At 38.6% G+C, this 27571-nt stretch overlaps 1 protein-coding gene and 1 pseudogene across 4 annotated transcripts in view; both read left to right on the forward strand.

Annotated features, from left to right (window-relative positions):
- Positions 1 to 27571, forward strand: part of LOC121434623 (membrane-associated guanylate kinase, WW and PDZ domain-containing protein 2) — a 1272606-nt gene that overhangs the window by 153102 nt on the left and 1091933 nt on the right. The gene's annotated exons all lie outside the window — the stretch shown is intronic.
- On the forward strand, positions 25178 to 25786 carry LOC121434649 (annotated as a pseudogene).

Consider the following 27571-nt stretch of genomic DNA (forward strand, 5'->3'; position numbering starts at 1 on the left):
TCTGTTTATTATTTGTATATAGGAGGGCTACCTACATTTAAAGTAATTTTGTGTTCTGTCACATTAATGAAGATGGTTATCAGTTGTAGTGGTATTGTGGGAGTCATTTGTGTAAACTATATATTGTCTGCAAATACTGAAAGTCTGACGTCTTCCTTTCCAATCGGTATCCCCTTGTTTCCCTTTGTGGTCATATTGCTTTAGCTGGACCTCTGAATACTGTATTCAATAGCTATGGAGAGAGTGGATAGCCTTGTTTTGACCATTATTTTAGTAAAATCATTTTGAGCTTGATTTTTTTTCTGTCATCTGCTCCTCCTGGATGAATTTGCTTCTTTTTGTTCTAGAGTTTCCATGTGTGCTGTTAAGTCACTAGTGTGAGATTTCTCCAAATTCTTGATGTGGTCACTATGAAATTTCCTTTTAACACTGCTTTTATAGTGTCCCATAAGTTTGAGTATGTTGTGCATTCATTTTCATTGAAATCTATGAAGACTTTAATTTCTTTTGTATTTACTCACTGGGTTTGTAGGCTTTCTGTAGTTTGTGTTGTTGTTGAATTCTAACTTTAACCCATAATGATGCAATAATATACAGGAGCTTATTCCACTTGTTTTTTTTTTAAATCTGTTGAGATTGGTTTTTTTATTTTTATTTATTTATTTATTTATTTATTTATTTATTTTTGTGATTAATATAAGCCTCTGTGTGTTTATTTGGGACTGAATGGCTGTGGGACTGGGTAGGACAGAAATTCCCATCTACATCCCCCACTCCCCACTCACATGCCTGAAGTGACAGTGGGTTACTATGATTCTACTTCCAAGTAAGCACTTTAGACCTCTGTGTGGAGGACATGCATCCACCGACAGACAATGTAAGGTAGTAACAAGATTCCTTTCCTCAGTTTTCACAGTTTGATGTTGTTTACTGCTGCCTCTTCCCCCTTTAAAATGTGAGTCCGGGAGAGAGGGGCTCTCATGAAGCTCCCACTGAAAGGCCTCTGTTGTGTCTGAAAGACATTCTTTGCGTGGTATCCTCCATCCCTTCTGGTTCTTCTCTTTCACCTTCTCTCCCACATAGGTCTTTGAGCCCTGAGGGGAGTCTCTCACTCTCTACACATTGTCCAGTTGTGGGTCTTTGTGTTAGTTTCCATCTACGGCAAGAAGCTTCTCAGATGAAGCATGAGTGAGGCACTGAATTAAGGGCATAGTGGTATGTTGTTACGGGTTATTTTATTGCTATGCTCTTTTTTTTCTTTTTTTTTTCTTTTTTCTTTTTTTTTATTGAGAAAAGAAAAAAAAGTTTCCCCCTCCTCCCAGCCTCCCATTTCCCTCCCCCTCCTCCCATCCTTCTCCCCCTCTCCCCACTCCTCTCCCCCTCCCTCTCCAGTCCAAAGAGCACTCAGGGTTCCCTGCCCTGTGGAAAGTCCAAGGTCTTCCCCCCTCAGTCCATGTCTAGGAAGGTGAACATCCAAACTGGCTAGGCTCCCACAAAGCCAGAACATGAAGTAGGATCAAAACCCTGTGCCATTGTCCTTGGCTTCTCATCAGCCCTCATTGTTCGCCATGTTCAGAGAGTCCGGTTTTATACCCTGCTTTTTCAGTCACAGTCCAGCTGGCCTTGGTGAGCTCCCAATAGATCAGCTCCACTGTCGCAGTGGGTGGGTGCAACCCTCGCGGTCCTGACTTCTTTGCTCATCTTCTCCCTCCTTCCGCTCCTCATTGGGACCTTGGGAGCTCAGTCCAGTGCTCCAGTGTGGGTCTCTGTCTCTATCTCCATCCCTCGCCAGATGAAGGTCCTATCGTGATATGCAAGATATTCATCAGTATTGCTATAGGATAGGGTCGTTTCAGGTTCCCTATCCTCATCTGCCCAAGGAACTAACTGGGGACATCGCCTTGGGCTCCTGGGAGCCACTCTAGGTCCAAGTCTCTTCCCAGCCCTAAGGTGGCTCCCTTAACTAAGAATTGTGCTTCCGTGCTCCCCTATCCAGCCTTCCTTTCTCCTAATCATCCTCTTTCCCCAAGTTCCCCCCATCCTCCCCTTCTCCATTTTCTCTCCCCATCTCCCCTTACTAACAACCCACCCCACCCCAAGATCCCACTTTTCTCCCCAGCAATTTTGTCTACTTCCCATAGGCAAGAGGATAACTATATGATTTTCCTTGGGTTCACCTTCTTATTTAGCTTCTTTAGGATCACCAATTGTAGACTCTATGACCCTTATTTATGGCTAGAAACCAATTATGATGGGGTACATCCCATGTTCATCTTTTTGGGTCTGGGTTACCTCACTCAGGATAGTGTTTTCTATTTCCAACCATTTGCATGCAAAATTCGAGAAGTCATTGTTTTTTACCACAGCGTAGTACTCTAATGTGTATATATTCTTCATCCATTCTTCCATTGAAGGGCATCTAGGTTGTTTCCAGGTTCTGGCTATTACGAATAATACTGCTATGAACATAGTTGAACAAATGCTCTTGTCATATGATAGGGCATCTCTTGGGTATATTCCCAGTAGTGGTATTGCTGGGTCCAGGGGTAGGTTGATCCCGAATTTCCTGAGAAACCAAAACACTGATTTCCAAAGTGGTTGCACAAGATTGCATTCCCACCAGATATGGATGAGGGTACCCCTTCCTCCACAGCCTCTTCAGCAAAGGCTATCATTGGTGTTTTTGATTTTAGCCATTCTGACAGGTGTAAGATGATATCTCAAGGTTGTTTTGATTTGCATTTCCCTGATTGCTAAGGAGGTGGAGCATCACCATAAGTGTCTTTTAGCCATTTGAACTTCTTCTGTTGAGAATTCTCTGTTCAGTTCAGTGCCCCATTTTTTAATTGGGTTAATTAGCATTTTAATGTCTACTTTCTTGAGTTCTCTATATATTTTGGAGATCAGACCTTTGTCTGTTTCGGGGTTGGTGAAGATCTTCTCCCAGTCAGTAGGTTGCCTTTTTGTCTTAGTGACAGTGTCCTTTTCTTTACAGAAGCCTCTCAGTTTTAGGAGGTCCCATTTATTCAATGTTGCCCTTAATGTCTGTGCTGCTGGGGCTATACTTAGGAAGCGATCTCCTGTGCCCATCTGTTGTAGGGTACTTCCCACTTGCTCTTCTATCAGGTGCAGTGTGTTCGGACTGATATTGAGGTCTTTAATCCATTTGGACTTGAATTTTGTGCATGGTGATATATATGAGTATATTTTCATTCTTCTACAGGTTGACATCCAGTTGTGCCAGCACCATTTGTTGAAGATGCTTTCTTTCTTCCATTGTATACTTTTAGCTCCTTTATCGAAAATCAGATGTTCATAGGTTTGTGGGTTAAAATCCGGGTCTTCTATATGATTCCATTGGTTGACTTCTCTGTTTTTATTCCAGTACCACACTGTTTTCATTACTGTAGTTCTGTAATAGAGTTTGAAGTCAGGGATGGTAATGCCTCCAGAAGATCCTTTATTGTATAGGATTGTTTTGGCTATCCTGGTTTTTTGTTTTTCCATATAAAGTTGATTATTGTCCTCTCAAGATCTGTGAAGAATTTTGATGGGACTTTGATAGGGATTGCATTGAATCTATAAATTGCCTTTGGTAGAATTGCCATTTTTACTATGTTGATCCTCCCAATCCAGGAGCAAGTGAGATCCTTCCATTTTCTGGTGTCCTCTTCAATTTCTTTCTTCAATGTCTTAAAGTTCTTGTAAAATAGATCTTTCACTTCCTTGGAAAGAGTTACCCCAAGATATTTTATGCTGTTTGTGGCTATCGTGAAAGGTGAAGCTCCTCTGATTTCCCTCTTTGCTTCCATATCCTTTGTGTATAAGAGGGCGACTGATTTTTTGGAGTTGATCTTGTATCCTGCCACATTGCTAAAGCTGTTTATCAGCTGTAAAAGTTCTTTGGTGGAGTTTTGGAGGTCGCTTATGTACACTATCATATCATCTGCAAATAACGAAAGTTTAACTTCTTCCTTTCCAATTCGAATCCCCTTGATCCCATTATGTTGTCTTATTGCTATTGCTAGAACTTCAAGCACTATATTAAAGAGGTATGGTGAGAGTGGACAGCCTTTTCGTGTTCCTGAGTTTAGCGGGATGGCTTTGAGTTTCTCTCCGTTTAATTTGATGTTAGCTGTCGGCTTGCTGTATATAGCTTTTATTATATTTAGGTATGATCCTTGTATCCCTAATCTCTCCAAGACTTTTATCATAAAGGGATGTTGAATTTTGTCAAATGCTTTTTCAGCATCTAATGAAATGATCATATGTTTTTTTTCTTTCAGTTTATTTATATGAACCAGCCCTGCATCTCTGGGATGAAGCCTACTTGATCATAATGGATAATTTTTCTAATGTGTTCTTGGATACAGTTTGCCAGTATTTTGTTGAGGATTTTTGCGTTGATATTCATGAGTGAGATAGGCCTGTAATTCTCTTTCTTGGTTAAGTCTTTGTGTGGTTTTGATATTAAAGTAACTGTAGCTTCATAAAAGGAATTTGGCAATGACTCTTCTGTTTCTATATTGTGAAATACATTAAGGAGTATAGGTATTAGGTCTTCTTGGAAGTTCTGGTAGGATTCTGCATTGACACCATCTGGTCCTGGGCTTTTTTTGGTAGGGAGGTTTTTGATAACAGCTTCTAATTCTTCACAACTAACAGCTCTATTTAGATTGTTCACCTGGTACTGGTTTAACTTTGGTATATGGTATTTATCTAAAAAATTGTCCACTTTTCTTACATTTTACATATTGTGGCATACAGGCTTTTGTAGTAAGATCTAACGATTCTCTGAATTTCTTCTGTGTCTGTGGTTATGTTCCCCTTTTCATTTCTGATCCTATTGATTTGCATATTCTCCCTCTGCCATTTGATTAGTTTGGATAGGGGTTTATCAATCTTGTTGATTTTCTCCAGGAACCAGCTTTTTGTTTCATTGATTCTTTGGATTGTTTTCTGTGTTTCTATTTTGTTGATTTCCACCCTCAGTTTGATGATTTCCCGTCTTCTACTCCTCCTAGGTGAGTCTGCTTCTTTTTTTTTCTAGAGCTTTTAGGTGGGCTGTTAATTCTCCAATGTGTGCTTTTTCTGTTTTCTTTAAGTGGGCACTTAATGCTATGAACTTTCCTCTTAGGACTGCTTTCATAGTGTCCCATAAGTTTGAGTAGGTTGTTTCTTTATTTTCATTGAATTCAAGGAAGGCTTTAATTTCTTTCTTTATTTCTTCCTTGATCCAAGTGTGGTTCAGTAGTTGACTGTTCAGTTTCCATGAGTTTGTAGGCTTTCTGGGGGTAGCATTGTTGTTGAATTCTAACTTTAATCCATGGTGATCCGATAAGTTGAATTCTAACTTTAATCCATGGTGATCCGATAAGACACAGGAGGTCACACGTATTTTTTTTTTGTAACTGTGGAAGTTTGCTTTGTTACCAAGTATGTGGTCAGTTTTCGAGAAGGTTCCATGAGCTGCAGAGAAGAAGGTATATTCTTTCCTATTAGGGTGGAATTTTCCATAGATGTCTGTTAAGTCCATTTGATTCATTACCTCCATTAATTCTCTTATTTCTCTGTTAGGTTTCTGTCTGATTGACCTGTCCATTGGTGAGAGAGGAGTGTTGAAGTCTCCTACTATTAGTGTGTGTGGTTTGATGGCCACCTTGAGTTTTAGTAATGTTTCTTATACATACGTGGGTGCTTTTATATTAGGGACATAGATATTTAGGATTGAGACTTCATCCTGATGAATCGTTTCTGTTATGAGTATAAAATGTCCCTCTCCATCTCTTCTGATTGATTTAAGCTTGAAGTCAACTTGGTTAGAAATTAATATGGCCACACCTGCTTGTTTCTTAGGTCCATTTGCTTGATAAACCTTTTCTCATCCCTTTACTCTGAGTAGGTGCCTGTCTTTGTGGTTAAGGTGTGTTTCTTGTAAACAGCAGAATGTTGGATCCTGTTTTCGTATCCAATCTCTTAGCCTGTGCCTTTTTATAGGTGAGTTGAGCCCATTGACATTAAGTGATATTAATGACCAGTGGTTGTTAATTCTGGTCACTTTTTTAGTAGTAGAGTTTGTGTGTTTCCCTTCTCTGAGTTGTGCTGGTGATGGGTCTCCAGTTGTTTGAGTTATTGTGGTTATTGTTGGACTCCTTGGTTAGTGATTTTCCTTCAATTACTTTCCGTAAGGCTGGATTTGTGGCTGCGTATTGTTTAAATTTGTTTTTATCCTGGAAAATTTTGTTTTCTCCATTCATAGTGCACGAAAGCTTGGCTGGGTAGAGTAGTCTGGGCTTGCATCCATGGTCTCTTAGTTTCTGCAGTACATCTATCCAGGACCTTCTGGCTTTCATTGTTTCCATAGAGAAAACAGATGTAAGTCTGATAGGTTTACCTTTATAAGTAACTTGGCCTTTTTACTTTGCAGCTCTTAATATTCTTTCTTTATTCTGTATGTTTTGTGTTTTGATTATTATATGGCAAGGAGATTTTTTTTTTTTGGTCCAGTCTATTCGGTGTTCTGTATGCTTCTTGAACCTTCAAAGGAATATCCTTCTTTAGGTTGGGAAAGTTTTCTTCTATAATTTTATTAAATATATTTTCTGGACTGTTGAGCTGTACTTCTTTTCCTTCTTCTATCCCAATTATTCTTAGGTTTGGTCTTTTTATTGCGTCCCAGATTTCCTCAATATTTTGTGATGAGAATTTGTTGGCTTTGCTGTTTTCTTTGATCAATGTGTTTATTTTCTCTATGGTATCTTCAGTGTCTGAAATTCTTTCTTCTATCTCTTGTAATCTGTTGGTAGTACTTGTCTCTGTATTCCTGTTCGTTTACCCAGATTTTCCATCTCCATCCTTCCCTCGGTTTGTGTTTTCTTCATTACTTTCATTTCATTCTTCATGTCTTGAACTGCTTCCCTTACCTGTTTGATTGCTTTTTCTTGTTTCTCTTGGTTTTCTTGGGTATCTTTGAGCGATTTATTCATTTCCTCTACCTTTTTGTTTGTGATCTCTAATTGTTTATGGCAGTTTTTCACCTCCTGTTTAAGGTCTTCTATTATTTTCATATAATTCACTTTGGAGTTGATTTCTTCTAATTCTTCTGGAGTAGGGTGTACAATTCTTCTTATTTCGGGATCCCTGGATTCTGGTGATGTCATGTTGCCTTTCAGGTTGTTGGAGGAATTCTTGCCTTGGCCCCTTCCCATCTCTTCCTTCAAATGGAGCCAGGAGAGGCCTGGTGTCTTGGTCCAGTCTTTGCTATGACTGACTCTCTGGTTGTAACTCTTCAGTGTAGAAGCAGGAACCATCCAGTCCAGATGGAACTCCCCAGCACCGAAACATAGACGCCTGTTAGTCCAAAGACCCGCAGACAAAAGGGAGAACTTGGGGGGCAGGGAGGATGTGTAGAACACAGGACACCCTGCAGCAAAAGCTGAAGGTGTGCGTGCTCCCTTTCAGGAGTCCTTGAGGCCTGCCCGGTAGGCAGGCACTCACCGCTCTGGGTGGGTCGCCTTAGTGTAGGAGCAGAAAACTATTCTTGAGCACTGGTTCTAGCATACAGCAGGGCAGGGTTGGGGGGAGTGCTGGGGGGGCTGGGTTGTGCATAAGAAAGACAGCCCTGCAGAAGGAGCTGGGGGAGGGGGGTTTGTGCTCTCTTCCAGGACATTCCGCCCCTGGATAGCACACACTCACCCATCCAGATGGAACTCCTCATTACCTAAACAGGGCTGCCTGGTAGCCTGATGATCCGAGGACAAAAGGAAAAAACCGGGCAGGCAGGGCGAGATCCAGGAGAGCACAGGCACCCCTGGGTTACAAGCTGAAGGTGCCAGGCTCCCTTACAGGGGAGCTTGAGGCCTGCCTGGTAGGCAGGCACTCACTGCTCTGGGTGGTTCGCCTTAGTGTAGGAGCAGAAAACTAATCTTGAGCACTCTTTTTTTATTTTTTTATTGAAAAAAAAAATTCCGCCTCCTACCAGCCTCCCATTTCCCTCCCCCTTCTCCCACACCTCTCCTCTCCCCCCACTCCTCTCCCCCTCCCTCTCCAGTCCAGAGAGCAGTCAGGGTTCCCTGCCATGTGGAAGGTCCAAGGTCCTCCCCGCTCCATTCAGGTCTAGGATGGTGAGCATCCAAACTGCCTAGGCTCCCACAAAGCCAAAACATGAAGTAGGATCAAAACCCAGTGCCATTGTCCTTGGCTTCTCATCAGCCCTCATTGTCCACCATGTTCAGAGAATCCGGTTTTATCCCATGCTTTCTGTAATCAAGTATGTGATCAATTTTAGAGAAAGTTTCATGATGTACTGAGGATTCTTTTGTGTTTGAGTGAAATGTTCTATAATGTCTGTTTAGTCTAAGTGAGTTATAACATCTGTTAGTTTCCTCATTTCTCTATTAAATTTCTCTATGGTAGTCCTGACCAGTGATGAAAGTGGGGTGTTGAAGTCTTCCACTATTAGTGTCTAGGATTTGATGTGTGATTTAAGCTTTAGTAGTTTTTGTTTTACAAATGTGGGTGCCCTCATATTCGGGGCAAAGATGTCCAGAATTGAGACTCACCTTGATGGATTTTTCTTTTGATGAGTGTGAAATGACCTTCTCCAGTTCTTTTGATTGATTTTAGTTTAAAGTCTTTTTATTTTGTTAGATATTGGTATAACTCCACCTGCTTGTTTCTTAGATCCCTTTGATTAGAAAATCTTTTCCCAGCGCTTTACTCTGAGATAATATCTGTCTTTGAAGATTAGGTGTGATTCTTTTATGCAGCAGGAGGATATATCCTGTTTTCTATCCATTCTGTTAGCCAATGTTTTTTTTATAGGAAGATTGAGTCCATTGATACTAAGAAATATTAATGACCAGGAATTGTTAATTCCTGTAACTTTTTGTTTTTGTTGTTGGTGGTATAAATAGTGTGTATTTCCCTTCTTTGGGATTATCTGGTGTGGGATTATCTATTGCTGGTGTATTCATGGTTGCATCTAACTTCCTTATTTTGGAGTTTTCATTCTAGCATTTTCTGTAGGGCTGCATTTATGGATAGGTATTGTTTAAATATGGTTTTGTCACAGAATATCTTGTTTTCTCTATCTGTGGTGATTGAAATGTTTGCTGGATTTAGTAATCTGGGATGACATCCATGGTCTCTCAATATCTGCAAATATCTGTCCAGAACCTTCTGGCTTTCATGGTCTCCATTGAGAAGTTGGGTGTAATTCTCATAGGTCTGCCTTTCTATTATACCTGGCCTTTTTCCTTTGCAGCTCTTAGTATTCTTTCTTTATTTTGTATGTTTAGTGTTTTGATTATTATGTGATAAAGGAACTTTTTGGGTGGGTCCAGTCTATTTGGTTTTCTGTAAGCTTCTTGTATCTTCATAGGCATGCCCTTCTTTAGGTAGAGAAAGTTTTCTTCTATGATTTTGTTGAATATGTTTTCTTTGCCTTTGAGCTGGAGTTCTTCTTCTTTATCTGTTCCTGTTGTTCCTAGATTTGGTGTTTTAATGGTATCCCAGATTTTCTGGACATTTTGTGTTATGACTTCATTGGCTTATCATTTTCTTTAACCTATGAACCAATTTCCTCTATTGTATCTTCAGTGCCCAAAATTCTCTCTTCCATCTCTTGTATTCTGTTGGTTATGCTTGCATCTACATTTCTATTCATTTACCAAGATTTTCCATTTTCAGAATTCCCCGTTTATGTTTTTTCTGTTGCCTTTGTATCAATTTTCAAATCTTAAACTGTTTCCTTCACCTGTTTGAGTGTTTTTCCTTTGCTTTCTTTAAGGCATTTATTAATTTCTTCAATTTTTTGTTTGTATTTTCCCCCCATTTCGTTAAGGGAATTTCTCATTCCTCTTTAAGGGCATTTTTCATTTTCTCTTAAGGGCCTCTATCACCTTCCTAAAGGTATTTAAAGTCATTTTCTTCTGCCTTATCTGTGTTGGGATGTTTTGGTCTTGTTGTTTTAAAAACATTAGGTTCCCTTCATGCCATATTGCTTTTTATGTTTTTGAGTATGGGAGTATTCTTATACACACATCTACCTATCTCTGCTTCTAATTGGTGCAGGTAGTGCTTGTATTCTATGGGCTGCTGATCTTGCATGGGATGTTTGACCAAGGAGAGAGTGAAAGATTCAGTGAGTTTGAATGGCAGGGTGTTTTTGGTAGCTTTTGGTGTCCAATGGGTAGGGATGGTGGAGCAGTCTGCCCACAGGACTCCTATCTGCTAGCTGGCTGCCAGGACTGAGATGGGAGGGGAGGTCATGGAATGTGCCCTGAAGTTTAGGGCCTAAGGATTGGGGCAGTTTAACTGGGAGACCAATCATTCACCTCTTCTTCCAATTATTGTGGGTAGTTCTTGGGTCTCTAGGGACTGCTGATCTTGCAGGGATGTTTGGCAAGTGTGTGTGTGTGTGTGTGTGTGTGTGTGTGTGTGTGTGTGTGTGTGAAGGGTTCAATGGGTTTGGGCAGCGGTCTTATAGGTTACAGTGTTCAATGGTTTGGGATTGTACTAGAGCACCCTGTCAGCAGGACTCTTGCCTGCTAGCTGGCTATTAGGGCTGAGATGAGAGGGGACCACATATTGTTAGATATTATATTATTTTATTCCATGGTGGAATACTTGAAATAATGTATTTAAACTGATTTTTATGAATTAGTTTGCAGTAATTCAAGTATGAATTTTCATATGATCACAGAATTTCATCCATTTGAAAGAAACAGAGAAAGAAATATACTAACCCAGAGAGGTGAAAACTGGAGGGGTTATCTCAAATAATAAAGGAGAAGAAAAGTACATATAGAGATTAGTGTGTTTTAAATATGATCTGTGTTCTCTTAAGTACATACTGGAAATTAATTTCTATTGTAAGATATTAAGAACTTGATCCAGGTGAGATTTGAAGAAGAGAGTGTGGCTCTACGGTCATCAACTCATGAATCCCTTCCTGCTATTCATCAGTCGACACGCAGATATCTTCAGAGTTCGTATTCTGTAAAAGCCAGCTGCTTTCCATCTTTTCTCTGGATTTCACTGTATGATGATCTCTATGCTCTTGATACTCTCTCAGTAGAAAGGCCAAAGCAAATGATAGCCTTCTACCTTTGAATAGAACCATAGGACAAAAATAAATGTCTCTTCTTATGTAATTTATACACCGTAAAGTAACTAACAATACAAAAGTACCTAAAATGGACAAAGGATTTTGTTAAAGTCAAAGTTGGAGATACACACCTAACATAATATACTGCTGAATTTTTTTTTCAGTTTTTACATTCCTCCCAAGAATGGTTTAAAAATGTCTTTTCCACTTTTCTCCTATTATTATGAATGAAATTTTCATATTATAAATGAAAATTCTGTTTAATTTCTCTATTTAAAATAAAAATAAAAGTATTCCGTATTATTTAGAAACCTCTGTATTACATGCTGAGAAATCCCATGCAACACAGCTTAAATACTAGAGGATGCTTAATTTGCACAGCATAGTTTCTTTCTTCCCTTTATCCAGTTTAATGAGGAAGAGGAATCATCATAGTGAGCAGGCAGGTGAGGCCCTAAGGGAAGCACTTCAGATGAAACGGCCAGCACAGATGTGCACTGGAGTTCTGGCATAGTGTGGAAGCCGGCACAGACGCAACCTCCAGAACAAAAGGGACAGAGATCTCAGTGGCTGGAGCACTTGGCTTACATGTGTAAGGCTCTTACCACCGTGCTATAAAAAGATAAAGGGAAGAAAGAAACCAAAGTGCCAGCAGTAAAAAATTCTGGATAGATAATTGAGGGGGTTAGTGACCTGCCTTGAATCATCCTATCTTGGCATGTGGACAGCTGCTGCCACGTGTATCGATTGACATTCTTTGCTTCAACTTCACCTGATTTTACTAAAATTTACTGTTGAGGTTTTGCTAAGTGCTTCTCTTCTTTCTTTGAAGGTGATGGGGATGTTCGAGTTCTGAACAGAAGAGTAATAGGATTCAAACTCTGACTAAAATATCCACCCTGTATGACTAATATTTTGGTGTGTTTTACCAGTGTGACTATGGAGAATGATAAAATGGAAAACAAAATATGATCAGGATTTTTCGTTGAGCAACGTGAAGTCTTGATATGTTTCTTTTCTCACTTTGCTAACTTCTTTATTATTTACCCCACAATTATTAGCCTTTTCTTATACTTCAAAGTAGAGTATTTACCTAAATAATTTGCAAAAATATTTAAATGTATCCATCTTGCTAGAAATCATTCAAATGCTGACCTTTATACTCCTCATGAAACTTATTCAACTCTTTCTGGGTAGAGAGCTGGACTTTAATTTTGGTGAACTCTCTTCAGAATGTTGGTGCACACAGTCTGGAACACCACAACCTTTACATACTTCATACGGAAATTCTTTTTCTTTTTCCGCTCCCTTGTGAGTTTTCAGCATCTTTAGAACACTTTCATTGATATTTACATTTAAATGCTTACCTGAAAACCCCAACAAAGAAATTTCTCCAATTGTCATCTTTCTTGAAAATATTCAAAAACTAAAGACAATAATCATTTCCATGGTCATTAACACAAACATACATATTTTAAAAAATTAAAAAACAGCTTAAAATTATGAATATTTGATACACACTATATGCACTACGCTAAATTTTTGTCACATTTTAATCATATTGTCCACTATCTCTACTGAACCATGTTTATGTTATTAAAAGCTCAGTACTTCAAACACTTCTGTCTCATCTGTATACACTAAGTCATAAAGTAAATTTCAATAGTAGAAAGTGAATTAAATAAATATATGCTACTTAAAACACACCTTTAAATACAGTGAATAGTTTGTCAAAACATGACTAAAGAGGATTTAAGGAAAACACAACAAAAATAAAAATACAACAACAGAAACCCCCCCCCCCTTATGATTTCTCCTTACAAAAATCTAAAGCTCTGTTAATAGACACCACTTTATTCTTCTTTTGTTTCTAAGTTATAGTATTTGGAATAATCAGTTTGTAACATATATACTGTGATTGTTAGATTAATAAAAAAAATCCTGGGAATAAAATTAAACAGGAGATGGCATAGAAAAATATCTACATAAGAAGGAGATCATCATGAGAAAATTGTGTAGAAAACGGTGTGTGGCACATGGGGGTCATAACACTAAGCGTGAAGATAGAAGGATGCAGAGGAGGGAATAAAAAAGATGCTGTTTCACCTCATGCTCCATTTTTCTTTGTCATAAAAACTGAACAACTTTGAATTAATTCTGAGATAATTAGTATTCTGAAAAATTCTCCTAGATATATGTACAGAATTTGTTCTTATAATGTCATTACAACCATCTTAAAATATTTAATTTAAGCCTTATTTCCTCTGAAAAGAAATGATTATTGCTTTACAGTTGGCTTCCTTAGCCTTTGAGAGCAATGCCACATAAACTTAGTAAATGACCAACAGAAATTATTTCAGATGGAAATTTTTCCAATATTTTTTATTTACTTACTAAGTTCTGAGTGATATTCCTCTTTGCCTTATGATTTGTAAAATATCCTTTCAAATTACTTGAAGCAATTTGTACCTTTGTGACCAGCTGCCTCAAGTGATGCATTTCTGCTTTTATATTTGTTTAGAGACACGAAGGCCTTTCTACTAGATGAAGTGGGATTTTAGATTATGGTACCAGCAGACAATTTCTTGGACAAATTAGTATTTAGGTCACTAAATTGGGAGAAGGGAAATTTTTTATTCCACTATTGAAGTAGTCGATGTGTCTTTGGCCAAAGTTTACCCTGGGGGCCACTGATCTGGGAAATGGTCCAAAGGTGCTGAATACCTTCTGCTTTGAGTGACGCAACCCTGCTCTGAGAACACATGCTTGTGCTGAGAGAGAGAAGGCAGAACCCACTTAATAAGAGCCGTGGGGAAAATTAGCTACATGTGCTGGCAACTTCAATATTTCCATGACAACGTCCATCTGAATTGCAACATTTTGTTTATTTCCTAATGAAGTCATTTAAATAGCATTGTAGAACCGGAGATTGTTTGTCCCTGCAAAAACACAGCGATAGGTGCTGGAGAGATGGCTCAGTGGTTAAAAGCATCACCTGCTCTTCCAAAGGTCCTGAGTTCAATTCCCGGCAACCATATGGTGGCTCACAACCATCTGTAATGAGGTCTGGTGCCCTCTTCTGGCCTGCAGGAATACACGCAGACAGAATATTGTATACATAATAAATAAATAAATAGATAAGTAAATAGATAAATAAATAAATAAATAAATACACATTGATAGCTTTAGGGTCATATGTTATTTTGAAGTAGGATTTTTGAATTTTTCATTCACAGCCAATTTCTCATCACAGTTTCTCACAAACAGCATATATAATTTGTTCTTGGGCAATTTTATATGTGTAGGATATTGTAACATGCACTCTCTGGTACTGCTCCCTCTCCTGTGTCCTCCTCCTCTTCCCTTACATCTCCTTCACACATTCATGTGTACTTTATTATGATCAATTTCCAAATAAAATAATTTAGTCACATTTTCCATGGAAATGTGAGATCAAATTCAGAATTGCTATGGTTGTTGATGAGAGATGCAGCAGTTTGTGGTCTTCTAATCAATACGAAATGGTACTATTCAAAAATGGTCCCACAAAAGTGAGGTGTTTCCTTTAGTACCTAATGAAAGTACTGGTGGTTGTTAGGTTATTTTTAAAAAGTACCAATAAGAAACACTGATTTCATACTTTCCTAATATGCACATTTCATTGGATGGAACATTCATTTTACTAAGATCGATGGCATGGCAAGAATTTAAGTTTCCAGAAAGAGGCTAAATGCTCATCCAAAGGTCCAGGTTCCAAGAGTGCATTCTTACCCAGTGATGAGTACAATGGAATCCAAGTTCAGCTTCCTTTTTCTTAGGTAAAGATGATCAGAGGAAAACCATTTTCCCACAGGTGATGCATGTGGGTCCAGAGTAACTAGACGTATGAGCCAGGAAATTCTTCTCACCCTGAAATAATTTTATTTCTATACATGGCTTCCTGTGAAGTCTTGTACTGACTTCAACTGCTAAGTGTCAAACTCTAGCAAAGCTGTTAGGTCTGGCTAACAATTTGGGAGCTCCTTTACTATGTGGTGAGGAATGGACCCTAACTTGGTGTTTATCTGCACCTTCTAGGGGTAATAGAGTTTTATGTCTCAAAGCGTGTTTAGAAATTGTCTGTGTAAAGCCCCCTTGGTACCATGCTCTCAGTGACTTCCCAGTTTCTCTGGATCTCACTCTAAGGCCTATTCTCAGCCTGTGAGTTCCCCACCGTTTGTTTTGCTTACTATAAATTCTTATTTGAGGCACCTCACAGAATAGTTTTCCAGAGAGATGAGTCCTAGAAGCTTCAAGATTTAAGCATAGAGCAGTAAACTCAAGATTTCCCTTCATAAATCAAACAAAAGTGTTCAAAGAATTCTATGGAGCTTCAGTTCTCCACAGCATCTCAGAGTAAATACATAAACTATCGGTTTCCATTGTTCCTGCAGTATCATGGGCCACAGCTTATGTTCAAGTTAAATACTGAAGATTTCTAATCTACCCTGCTACATACAATTTATGGAAAAATGTGGGGGAAGCTGTTTTATGAAAAAGTAACAGTCAATGATTAGTACCAATATTCAGTAAGTAGGATTCTAGTAATGTCTTCTTAGTCTTGGAAAGTCAGAAAGCAGCAGCTGGGTGTATATTAAGTCATGGTGATTTTCAGCTTCATATCAAATCATGTGGCATTTAGATCATTAAAATCAAAGACAGAAACGAAAATGTTATTTACTGCTAGCATTGCCCCAGAAACCAAATTATTTTGCCCAGTAGTTAGTCCAGCGTATTTCAGCCTGCCCTTTGCCCCATTCAAGGGAACGAAGAGGAAGAGAAGGTTTCCGAAGCGCACTGGTCACAGACCTCATGAGAGTCAATATGAGACCAGTAGTCTCCAATGCTCCCAGTTTGTATGATTTTGAAATGTGGGTGTTGAAAACTTTGTGAATTTAGCATAATATTTCATAGGTAACTGCTCTAACTGCTGTAAGTACACATGCTGTAAGTATACATGTTTTATATGATCTTGGAATCGATGAAACAGTGTGTTTCAGATGGTGATTTTCAATTAAGATTCTATCATATAAATAGAAGCAATATAAATACTAAGTGGCACTGGCGAGATCTCTCTGGTTAATTTCTTAAAAAATAACATGCTAACATTATCATATCTACGTCTTCCACTAAAAAAGTATTTAAAAGAAATTATATAAAGTATTTGATAGTATTGTGGAATTCGAAGTGTTAAGAAACAGTTTGAGATAATTACTAATTGCTGTCGAAATTATTTCTCTGTGGGACTCTTTCAAACTGTGCCATGTGGGGTTAATGGGCTCTGAAGAATCAGGGACGTCTTTCAATTGGTGCATGGTCTTGCTAATTATAGTATTCTTGTGCGGGCTGAAATGACATTAATTAATGGCCCTCCCTTATCTTAGCAATCAGGAACTATAATACAGATGTATCTTTTTATTTTCAGAGAAATTAACATCACAAACTGAGCTTCACTGTGGTTTGGATGTAGGCTTCCCTGGGAAAGCACGGCCTTTGTTTCCCATGAGCTCCACCATGCTGCAGCAGCTGACGCTTCCGCTTTTCGGTGTTGCCAACCCGGTCATTCTGCTCTCTGTGGAGGGGCAAGGTGGTTTGATTTTGTTTCTCAAAAAGCCCCATCTGATTAATCTGTTATGGAACTTACTCCCCAGTGCTTGTATCACATATTGCATTTTTTATCATCCCGTATAAAAAACTCAGCTGGGAAAACGGGATCTTTAAGGGACAGTGGGAGAGGCCTGTGTTATTCAACAGCTTTTCATGCCTTTCAAGCTCTGTGCCTGGCTCCAGTGAGATCCCTAGATCAGTTTCTGAACCCATGACTTTGTTCCCTACTGGGCTCTCTAAAAATACCTTCAACTTGTTCAGAAAGGAGTAATATGTTGCCATGTTAGTGACAAACTGCGGAAGGTTGTATCAAATAAAACATCCAGGTTCTCCATCTGTAATGCAACGTGAAAGTTGTTGTGTTCAGTGTAGAAAATAAGAAGCTGTATTGTGATGGTATAGGAAACAACTTTTTCCAGCCTTACCATTGTATGTTTGTGTCCTGGATCAAGAAATACTAAAATTAGGTTTCGATTTAGTTTCTGCAAATGCACTGGTTCTTTGGATAGCATTTCTTCCTGGTGTGCTGTAATTTGCTCTCCTTTTCACTTATATATTTAGTCTGGTTTACACGTTTTTGGTGATAAGCTATCTCAAACTGTTCAAGAACAGAATGATTTAAATGATAAGTGTCTCCTTTTATATACCTCGTAACAGTTAGATCCAACAAATTATTGCATTAATTAATACTGTTAGGCACCAGCTCTATTTCTCTGTGTCCAATGTAATATGGAAGTGAGGTCTTCCACAATAGGGCCTTAGCATCAGTTTGTAGGAAGCAGCCAATGGCCTTAGCAGTAGTTTGAGATCTATGTAGGATTCCATGGAACACCTTTGGCCAAAGACTCAACTAGTGGTAACCCACACTTAGCACATGAAAGATGCCTCTGGCTGAGGCATTGTCTCCTTCAGTTTTTGGTGGCTCCATTTAATTTCTTGGTATATGTGTATATTTTAAGAAGCTTACGCAATAGTAGGTTTCCACGTGACTCCTCAAATGGCCCTTAGTTTGAGGCCAACCTGGTCTACAGCATGAGTTCCAGGACAGCCAAGGATACATAAAGAAACCCTGTCTCAAAAAATATTCTGTATAACATATTTAATAAGTTTATAGGATAGTAAGATACCACTGGCTTTTCAAACATCAACAGTGCTATTTAGCTTATTTTTATCTCATTACATTTTCTTTCATGTAAGTACTATTTATCCTCATTCTGATGTCCCTGCACAGACAAACGCTATTGACTGTTAGAATATATACAGCAAATATTCCATGAGGCCGCTCACCAGTGTCTGAGGTACTGCATCCCCTCTCATTGACATTCCTGTCCACCTTGAACTCACATCTGCTATACCTTCTGTTGCACTAAGCTGCAAGCACTTGTCTGTTTTATGTTTTGTTTACTTGTGGGCACAGAATCCCTATAACCTAGAGAAAGTATCAGTTTGCTCTAACAAATGCTTCTGGGTGTGATGCATGGCTGAAATGAATTCAGCAGGTCTGGAGGCCTGGGTCCTGAGATTGGTGAGGATTGTTGCTTCTGAGGCATCTTTCTGAGGCGCAGGGGTGTTGGCCTCCTCTGGCCTTACAGTTGAGCCTCCATGTATGGCTTCACCAAGACTGCTTACTACTATAGTAACAGCAAGCATAGAGGAATAGAGCGTAATGATACCACTGAAAGTAGTCTTAACAGTCCCTACATCCAAATACAGGCAGGGTTTGAACTACATGGCCTCAGTACTTCAACATACAAATTTGGAAGACACAACATAATAGAGATCATTTTAATTTCATTTTAACCCAGTCTTTCTGCTTTTAATAGAAACAAAAGCATGTTTGTTAATCAATGTTAAATTATTACAAATATAATTTTATTATCTGTGATATATTAAAATATTTTTTCAAACTTATATTTGTAACACAAAACCAAAAAGCCTACTGTTATGCTTTTGTATGTTACAAAGCAATCATTAGTTGCCTATAGTTATTTTCAAGGTAATATCTGCCAGGAGAAAGAGAATTAGTATCTCACAGGGATAACCACCCTTACTGATTGTCCAATGCCAAGGGGTCAGCTCTGTAACCAAATACAGACAAAGAGCAAAAACAGACTCGGCAAGTCTGCAAGTTGTATTTGTGTGTGTGTGCGTGTTTGTATGTGTGTGCATGTGTGTGTGTCTCTGTATGTGTACAATAATAATCAAAGAAAAGAAGCTATCAACTTGAGGGGTAGAAAACACAAGAGGTATTTAACGGGTTAGCTGGGAGGTGTGGAGGGAGGAAAGCTGTGTAATCCTCCTTCAATTCAAATATATTAAAACAAAACAACAACAAAAAAGCAATTAAACCGTCATCTCCCTCCAGTGTGTTCCTGAAAGAGGTTCATTCCCTGGCCAGGAAATGCCATCCAGTTTTGTTATGCTGCCATCTCGTGGCTCTTGTTTGAAACTATCACCACACGTTTCACAGAGTTTTGGTTTTTCTGAGAATTTAAAGATTGCTTTTTTTTGTTTGTTTGTTTGGTTGGTTTGAAAGAGATCGGGAGAAGATGAAGTTGGACAGTAAGCAAGTGAAGAAGAGTCGGGGGTAGGAAAGAATGCATAAAAGTTTAAAATAGAATTAAATTAAAAAAGAAGACATAATTTTAGTATTTCTACATTTTCACACTTAATTGTCCCAATTAAGGTGAACATCTAAATAAAGCTTGAATAGATTGTGAAAGGTAATACTGAATATTAATAGAAGAATATTTGTGGCTTTCTGATAAAATTCTGGCATACTAGAAATGAAAAATGAACCCTGTATTATATTTGGTTTTAATTTTGAGCACGAGTCAACCAACCTTATATTCAGAGGAGGGTCGCTCTGTCATATGGACGCATTTCCTCTTAATCATCTCTCAAACAGACAAAAAAATCAAAAGCTTTTCTACAAGGGAGGTATGCACAATATTCCTCCTCAAAGAGTTGCAGTACAGGAAGGATTTCTGTTGCGAAAGAAACTTGTCTCATCTGGCCTGTGGAGTTAAGGGCAGAAAACCTCAGTCAACAATGTCATTTTTCAGGTGTCTGTCACCTCATTCATCCACATGTCCCCTTGTACCTGGTACCCATTCAGTTCATTACCTCCAGTCAGTAGCTTATGCCTGTGACAAGGACTTCCCTGCTCACACATCAAGGGCACACCCACTCAATTCACTGTCCCTCTGGTCAGCAGCTATCACTGTGACAAGGTCTCCCCTGCCCACATACCAAGGGCACACCCACTCAATTCACTGTAGTTATCAATAGCATCACAGAATGATTGCTTAGGGTTTAGCCTCAAAATTCTTTTTACTTATTTATTATGTGATCTTCCCTACTTCAAGGTAAGTTCTGTAGTTGCTATCCTCTTGTGCTTTCTGTAGGTTATCAATAAACATTAATAAAGTGAATACCTAGTATTTGACTTACTGTAATATGAGACTGGACGGAAACTGCTTTCTAAAGATGGTACTCACGTGGGAAGTCCTGTGAAGGATGGTGACACTTTCTAGTCTCTCTGCTAAGAGAGGAAGGCAAGGGGTAAGCAGTGAGCTGGACGTCCATCTATTCCACTCCATGAGAAATATGTCAGCCCCATCTATCTCTCATATCTTCCTCTTGACACCCCTATTGTTTTAAGTCATATTCCATCAATTTGAAAAATCAGGCTTTTCACGTTTTAACACTGCTAAAATTGGGAGGTATCTTTCAAAAGATGAAAAAATGGCTGCACAGGGTTGGCCACCATATCCTTTCCCATACACATGGAGATTTCTCTGCCACTACTGCTGGCACATTTGAGTGACATCATCCTTCTAAATTGTCACTTAAAGGACTACTGAAGGGTGGCTCAGCAGATGTAGTCCGAACACTTTCTGCTGGACCTTATGATCAAATCAAAGGGCCTCGGCATCAAAATCACAGCAGCAATGGCAGAGGCGGGAAGAAAATTCCAGAAGTGAAAGCAGAGCCCCATGTTCTGAAATCTGCTCTATCAGCACTTTGTGCCCAGAGGAAGATTGTGTACTTAAAGCAAGATGCCAGACTTTCTGAGTTAAAGCACACCAAATGTACTTAAAGCTTGATACCAGCCACTCAGTTAATTCCCCATTGATGACAGAAGAACTCAGAACAGGGAAACTCTAGAGGATCATTTAACAACTTTCTAGTTTTCTATTTTTATATTCTTCATAGGTATTTATATAGTTTACATCAGTGTAAGTTTTAGACATTTATTTCAATGTCAATTTAATACCCATCTAGGTAAATATGCAATTAAATTTAAAGTAATATGCCATAGATTGTCAGTGTTATCTTCTTGATCACACTTAAATTTGTGATGTTGGAAATAAGCAATGTCTCCTAACGTATGGTGACTGAATGAATGTTCATCGGGTACCAAGCATTGGAGGCAAAGCTGATGAAAGAAATTCAGTTTCCTTTCCTGTGGGTCAGCCCAGCCTCGATAGTCACATGTCATCTTCCCTTGGAAAGAGGAGGACAAAATACTTTGAACACACATTAAATAATCCTGGTGAAATAGGAGGTCGGTTACTCCACTGGCTCTCCTATGTCTGGGTTATCTTTGAAGAGCAAAGTTGAAGTCATTACATGTTTCAAGCTAGCAAGCATAACACATTGTGCAGGCTGCAAATAGTTATAATAAATTCTACACTCAGCCGGGCGGTGGTGGCGCACGCCTTTAATCCCAGCACTCGGGAGGCAGAGGCAGGCGGATCTCTGTGAGTTCGAGACCAGCCTGGTCTACAAGAGCTAGTTCCAGGAGAGGCTCCAAAACCACAGAGAAACCCTGTCTCAAAAAACAAAACAAAAAAAATATAATAATAATAATAATAAAAATAAAAAAATAAATTCTACACTCTATATTCTTTGTTATTTCATTGTTTAGAATTATTTCAGATAGTGTATATATTGTTTTATATTTCAATAACTTCTAATTTTATAGTAAAATGTAATAATGTATCAATCAATATTTGTAATTTTCTTTATTCATGAAATTCTATTCTTAATATATATAAGAATATTCTTTTGGTATCAGACATTGAAAGCAATGGATTTTCTATTCATTTTGTCTTTTCTATTTCATTTTTTCTTTTTGACATTTTAATTATTCTCAGCAAAGTTGGAATTGGTGTTAGAATATATGGTAAAAAAAGTCTCAAGAAAAGAGTCATTTTTCTTTAGTGAGAGAAGTTAATTAATCAGAATAAATAAAACTACTATACTTTATTTTGATATTTAAATCTAAAATAATCACATCATTTGATAACTTGGTTGTCTGGTCTCATCCAGTGTGCTCAAAGAGAAGAGAAATAATCCCCGTGGCAAGATTGGCAAGGCTACCAACCAAGTTATTGCACCGTGCATTTGTATTTTTACTTCCTATGTACAGAACCATAATAAAGGGTTTTTTGATGTACAGAAACTATATATGGCCTAAGTTATTTTTTTAAAAAAAAAGTCCCTTGAAGACAATTTTATCCTGTACCCAGGTAGCCGTTTCACCCCATGGGTGCAAGCCCTGGCATCAGCTGCATGGTGTGGTGTATTGGTTCTGTTGCTTGGTCAATGAGTTGCTACCGTCTTAAAGCATGGATTCTCCTTTTGTAGACTATGAGTGTATATTAAACTTATCTGTAGAATTGTTCTAGCAAACTACACTAGACCATAGATGGAAAATGTTTAGCTTACTATGCTAACACACTGGTGTTGATTCATTTCCCCTTATACTTTTATTTTGCTCGCCACTGCTATTAGTACTTGAAATCGCATGTAACAGGTAGGAGTCCATGTAGAAACATATAGTCTATTTATTGAATACAAGGTATTTGCCAAGATTTCTGCAAGATGCCCAGAAGCTAGAGTCATGCTCCAGGTAGGAGCTAACAACAAAAGAAATAAGCAACCAATGGGATGTTTTAATAGAGTGTAAATTACCTCAAAGAAAATAAACTAAGGTAATATGAGCAAAGCAACTAGAAAATGAAAGTTATGGGACTTTCTTGCAACACTCGATTATATGATAATTGTAGCAAAACATGTTGAGTACAACAGTGTACCTGTGACTTTAATAATTCTATTAGCTTCCAGCTACTGTGATAAAATACTTGTGGAAGTCAACCCAAAAGAATAAAATGTTTAGTTGGGACCATGGACTTGGTGGAAGTGGTATATCATGGCAAGTAGAAAAGCCCCTCCTTCCCCCGCTCCCAGTGGCCAAGAAAGAGAAAGAAGGAGAGAGGGAAAGAAGGGGAGAAAGAGAGCAAATAGCAGGAAGAAAGGGCAAGAGAGAGAGAGAACAGTGGAGTTCTCGCTATGAGGACACAGATTCCTAAGTTTATACGTTGTTCTCTCTGGGAACCTGGATCATAATGGTTCCACCAACTCCCAAAGTGCTGTGTGCTGTACAGCACAGGGCAGTGGACCATAACTATAGCAATGATAAATTAGGCTTACAAAGGTTTCATAGGAAAGGATTTCAGCTAAGGCAAAGGAAAAGGCAGTAAGTAGATCTGATATAGAAAACAAGGATGGCTTAATCAGGACCATAAAGAAACCATTGAGACAGTTAGGTGCTTTTAACATAGCTAAAAGAGGAGAGTAGATGCCCAGATGTTTATTGTAGGCCAAGGAAGGGAAGGGTGTGAAATGTGTCCAGAGTGCAACAGAAAGTCAGTAGAATTCCTCTAAAGCAGCATCTAGGTTGGAATATTGTACTTCTCAGCTTCACGTTACTAGACCAAAAATTTTATTCTGATGAATTTATGAAGCTGAGAAATTTATAGATTGTGGTCAAAGACAAGATCCATTCTTAAAGACTCATATTCTGATGTCAGATGGCAATGGTAGGGAGCATATATCAGAGCACATCATTCATAGTACAAGCCCAGGAGATATGTATGGACTGTATCCCACCTTCAACTGCAGATGCATAAAACCCAGTGTTCTAAGCGTCCCCTGCTAGGCTCTGTGCACCCTGAAACACTGGCACCTCTAGAGCAAAACCTTCAAACATGTGTTCCTTTAGGGGAAATCCATGCAAACCATTCCTGATATCATGATTAGCGAACCCCAGAATTAATTGAGGAAACAAAGTCAAGAAGCAGAGTGCTTGCTACTAACACAGCAGATTCAGGCTCGGCATAACTCCTCTCGGGTCCCCAGCTGAGTTGTCTTTATGAGAATTGAGGTGACCCAGAAAACATACGGCATAAAGTACCCAGAGCAACAGCAAAACAGTCGTGAAAAGCAGTGACGAGAGACAAGACTGTGATACAAAGGTTGAAAAATTGTAAATTTAAAAGATTAATCCCTAAGTTATAGGACACAAAGCAATGTGATGCTGGCACGAGACTGGCGTACTGACTTTAGGTGTAAGTGATCGAAGTGAGAGACTAGAAAGGAAACTCTACATTCGCGGTATATTGATTTTGACTAGAGAGGAAAGACTTGAAAGGAGACGCCTTTTGAATTAGGAAATAGCTTGACATCCATTTGTGGAATGATGATGCTGAATCCTGCTTTAACTAAATATTAGATCGCATATCAAAATCTGTTTAACTGTTAACTGTTAAATTCCTGTGGGCATGCTCTGTAGGAGAACTGCTGAGAGTTCTCAAGTCTACACGCAGATTACTGAAACGAGGCTGCTTCGCTTGTGGTATGATTGTAATGGGTATAGATAAAGAACAAGGCCCTCAAGTATGCAAGTGTGACCCTGAAGGTCATTACTGTGGCATTAAAGCAGGAGTTAAACAAATAGAGTTAAAAGTCCTAACAGAACGTAAGAAGCAGATCACTATTACTTAGATTAGCAATGATTTCTAGAAATCGCAGCAAATTTGCCAATCATGGAGTCAAATACAGATAAATTAAACTTTATAATCTCCATTTTAATTCGTTTCCAAGGACACAGAGAATAAAATGATAATTCACAGAATATAAGGAAATATTTGCAAGTCACATATAAGAATTGTTACGATTCAACACACCCAATGATAAAGACATAAAGTGAATAAGGGGTTTGATTGGACAATATATTGAAAACAACATGTAGAAGACCAGCAAAGGGATGAAAAATTATTAACATGGTCTGTCATTAAAGGATTGCAATTTAGAAGCACAATATGCTACAACATGAATGATTACAAAAATGGAAAGGAAGTTTCAGGGAAGATATGGAGACATTATCACCCTAAAAAATTGCTGATGGGTTAAAAAAATGGGTATCAAAAACATTATCATTTTCTTAAAGTGGAAATTAGAAACGTACTATATGGCCCAGTGGTTTCCCTGCTGCATCTACACCAAAGAGAAGATGCTGATAGGAACTGAAAAACACATGAGCCAGGCTGCGCTTTACATAGTGGGAAGGCCATGTCCCATGATTTCAGTGCCAGTGTTGGATGCCACATAACTATTTTCTCTTCTGAGAGCAGACTCTCTACCAAGTAGAATACGGCTTTAAGGCTGTTAATCAGGGTTGGATGGCGTTTGTAGCTGTCAGAGGAAATGACTGTGCAGTAATGGTCACACATAAGAAAGTACACAACGCATTACTGGATTCCAGCACATTGACTCACCGGTTCAAGATCACTGAAAACACTGGCCCTGTTGTGAGTGGAATAACAGGTGACAGCAGACCCCAAGCACAGAGTGCATGCTACGAAACAGCTAAATGGAAATACAAATATGGCTGTGAGATTCCTGTGGGCATGCTCTGTAGGAGAACTGCTGAGAGTTCTCAAGTCTACACGCAGATTACTGAAACGAGGCTGCTTTGCTTGTGGTATGATTGTAATGGGTATAGATAAAGAACAAGGCCCTCAAGTATGCAAGTGTGACCCTGCAGGTCATTACTGTGGCAATAAAGCAGGAGTTAAACAAATAGAGTTAAAAATCCTAAATCCAGGATTCTCTAGTAGCAGAGATTGGTGCTCTTCTTGTTGCTCTGGAAGAAAAAGACAGAACATGGTATCAGTTTAACAAATCTGTGATGGCACTGTCCTGAGTGTTGGGTAACAACAAACCTGTAAAGCTGCCAGATTGAAGATGGAACCTTTCCCACTCCTGCAGCCACTGAACTGGTTAGGACCCTATAAATAGAAACAGTGCTTTGGGAAATAAAAATCTTTAAAAAAAATGAAAACATGACCACACAGAAACTGATACACAAATATTTAAAGGATTAAAGGGAGAAACAATCCAAACAAGCATCAGTGAATGATTGCCTGAAGAAACTATGATTTATACACACAACAGAAGAGCATTAGTCAATACCAAGGAGGGAATTCTTCATATGGGTTACAACATTGACCAACCTGAAAACCCATTAAATAAAAGAAGACAAAAACAAGGCAGTGGATGTTGTATGGCTGGAGCTCTGTGAAACATCTAGAGTAGGTACATTGGGGTAAATCAAAGGGATATTAGCATTTGCCAGGAGCTGGGAAAGGGAAGTCTGCAAAGTGATTAGTACTGGGTTCATGCTTGCCTTCTGATACAATGAAAGTAGATTGTAATGAATCATTCTGATGGGTTCCAAACCCTGTGTCTAACCAATTGTTGACCTGTATCCTTTAAAGGTTTAGCTTTAAAGTAAATATATCGCAAAAGTTACTATTTTGAAAGGCAAGAGAATAAATTTGAAAGATCCTTCCCAAAGGCCCGTGACACTCGTGGTTATTTATAAGCATTAAGTTGTTCGAATGCTGCTATTTAAAGTGCTTTACCCAGCAATATGCTGTCAGCATGTAGAATCATTCTTTGATTATTTGAGAAATAAATTTGCATGCATATTTAAAATAATGGGAAGTTAATTGAAATGAATAGTGACATCAGGAATTAAACAAGAAAAATGTGAGGGAAGCAATTTTTGAGTGAACATGGAAATTTGCAAATATAAAAAAACTGATCTCTAATTATATTCAAATGTACTATTTGAATCTTACTATTCAAAAATAACAGTATTTTGAAAGTGAAGATATGTATTCCCAAAGTTGTATTAGTGAATCAAGATAACAACAAGAACGGGTGAACTTGGCTTGCAAGAAAGATGGAGAGTTTAGCTTGTAATATTCTGATCTGAAATGTGTATATGACAGGAGAGTAGGAGTTCTATAAGGTCAGAAAAAACATTTTGGTACAATTATAACTAGCATCAACCTTAATAGTCTATAAGAATAGCTAAGAGTCTGTTGATAAAATTATTTCCAAGTGTGTAGTTGCTTTATATTATGTAATTCTGAAACTGTAAAGCTGGATTGTGGCTAAAGAAATTTCAGGGCTAGCAAGAGGGCTAAGATGGTAAAACTACTTGCTGCCAATCTGATGACCTGAGTTTGACCTTTGCGAATGCATATGGCAAAAGGAGAGAACCAATTTCTTCAAGTCATCCTCTAATGGACGAGTCCCCTCTGTGTGTTGCTTTGATTGGTTAATGAATAAAGAAACTGCCTTGGCCAGATAGGGTAGAACTTAGGTAGGAGAAGACAGAACTGAATTCTGGGAGGAAGAAAGCAGAGTCAGAGAGATACCATAGATCTGCCACCAGAGTAAGACATGCTGCCAAAACCTAGCCAGTAAGCTACTGCCACGTGGTCAATACACAGATTGATAGAAATAGGTTAAGCTAAGATGTAAGAGTTAGCCAATAAGAAGTTAGAGCTAATGGGTCAAGCAATGGTTTAATTAATCTAGTTTCTCTGTGGTTATTTCGTGTCTGGGCATCCAGGACAAACAAATGACTTGCACTAGACCCGTCCCTTGACG

This window comes from Microtus oregoni, unplaced genomic scaffold, assembly GCF_018167655.1.
Source record: "Microtus oregoni isolate MIOR12 unplaced genomic scaffold, Mior012 000044F_ref0000062, whole genome shotgun sequence".
Taxonomy (NCBI): Eukaryota; Metazoa; Chordata; class Mammalia; order Rodentia; family Cricetidae; genus Microtus; species Microtus oregoni.